This window comes from Otolemur garnettii, unplaced genomic scaffold (genome assembly GCF_000181295.1).
Source record: "Otolemur garnettii isolate 467f Iridium unplaced genomic scaffold, OtoGar3 scaffold00002, whole genome shotgun sequence".
Taxonomy (NCBI): domain Eukaryota; kingdom Metazoa; phylum Chordata; class Mammalia; order Primates; family Galagidae; genus Otolemur; species Otolemur garnettii.
In genome coordinates, this window is record NW_003852397.1 from 7411545 (window position 1) to 7413675 (window position 2131).

The window sequence follows — 2131 nt, forward strand, 5'->3', positions numbered from 1 at the left end:
GATTCCCTTGCCTCAGCCTCCCAAGTAGTTGGGACTACAGGTGCCTGTCACAATGCCCAGCTATTTTTTTGTTGTTGTTGCAGTTGTCATTGTTGTTTAGGTGTCCCAGGCCGGGTTCGGACCTGCCAGCCTGGGTGTATGTGGCTGGCACTGTAACCACTGTACTATAGGTGCCAAGACTAATTTTCCTATTTTTTGCAGAGACAAGGTCTCACTCTTGCTCAGGCTGGTCTCAAATTCATGGCCTCAATCAGTCCTCCTGCCTCAGCCTCCCAAAAGGCTAGGATCACTGCACCCAGCCTGACCCACCTCTTGATATGTCACACAGTGATTAAGTTTCAACATAAGAAATTGGAGAAGGACACATTCAGACCATAGCACTGTCATTGTTGATGTTTTCAGAAAGGGCTTCCCAATCCTATCATATAAATCCATTCTTAAAATGCCTTCTAATATCTGTATAGCTTTGTTTTTACATTAAATCTCAAACTATGATTGATTTTGTTGTATGGTATGAAGTTGGAGTCTACCTATTTTTTAAAAAACACAATTGGCCCTTGAACAACACAGGATCCCCCACACAGCCAAAAATTTGTGTATACCTTTTGACTCCCCCAACAATGTTACTAATAGCAATAGAAAGTACATTTACAATATTGTATTGTATTTATCAAAACCATTAAGTTTATGTCATCTTTTTACAATGTGATTTGTGTGTCTGAAATGGTGGTGACCACAGTTGCACACTTCAACCTACAGTTCGTACCAAGCAATTCAACTTTTTCTTGTAATGTCATGGCTTTTCTCCACTTCTCGAGAGCACTTCTATTATCACTAATGGCACTTTGTATGCGTCCCACGGTGTTATCAAGGTTTATAGGATTGCACTAGCCATGAAGAAAAATACGCAAGAACAGAGAGAGATGATTTTTTACAGCAAGATGAAATTTACTGGAGCAACAGCTGCTCAAGTGGAGACGATCATCCTCTCCTGGCACTGGAAGTGGTTGGTTACTCAGTTACTTGTAGCACTTGCGCTCACTGCCAGCAACAGGTGGCCAGGGAATTATTACAGCAGTACAGCATGTACTTTAGTTCCCTTTATGCAGTTATGATTTAATACTGCTTCCTTACATTTGTTTACATTTCTCTCAACTGTAAATAGCACTATGACAGTCTGTAAGTTTTGATAAATTCTTACTTTTTAGAATAGATTTGTGTATATTTTATGGTAAGAAGTGATAAAATAGACTGTAATTATGTATGTTTAATGCATGCATAGCATATACAATTTCTTCTTAATTTTTTCAATATATCTAGCCTACAGGGTTTGTCTGTTTTTCAAATTGTTGCAAATTCCCCCAATTTTTCCTATGCATGGAGGGTGCCCCCAAAATGTATTCACATTTTAAGAAATGAAAAACTGTATTAAAATTATAAGTCACATTTGACTTCTGCAATCACAAGTGATAAAAGGTACAATATACAAGATAACAAACATTGGCATAGATAGATTATTACAATATTTTTTTCCTTTTTAAAAATGTGTATACGTTTTTTGGTACCCTTTGTATTTACTGCGAAAAATTTGTGCATAAGTAGATCCTCGAAGTTCAAACTCGAGTTGTTCAAGGGTCAACTATATTTATCCAGTTTTTTTGATACTGGATACTACTCATTGAATAATCCATCTTCTCTCCTCTCCCCCAATATGACAGTAATAGTTTTTTCTACTAGTTTTTTTTCCTTGTTTTCTTTTTTCTAATAGTATTTTTACTATCAACAATAACAACATTAATATATTCCTGTCCCTCCATCTCCTGATTTTAGTAAGTAATGTTATCTTTGTGTTTACCTGTGTATTATTTTACCTCTCTATTATTCAATATGATGCTCATAACTCTTTTGCTTGCTTTATTAGCTTTAAGTAATAACTTTTGACCCCTTGCTGTTAAAGATGGAACATCAGTGTATTTTTATCCTGTCCTACCCTTTGCTTCCCATGTTCTGTTCTTTCATCCTGCTATTTTTCTTAGTCTTTTTGTTCACATCAAAGCTCACTAGCAATCCCTCTGTAGTTGCTGAATTTTGTAACACATTTTTAAAATGGGCTTATGAAAATAATATTCCC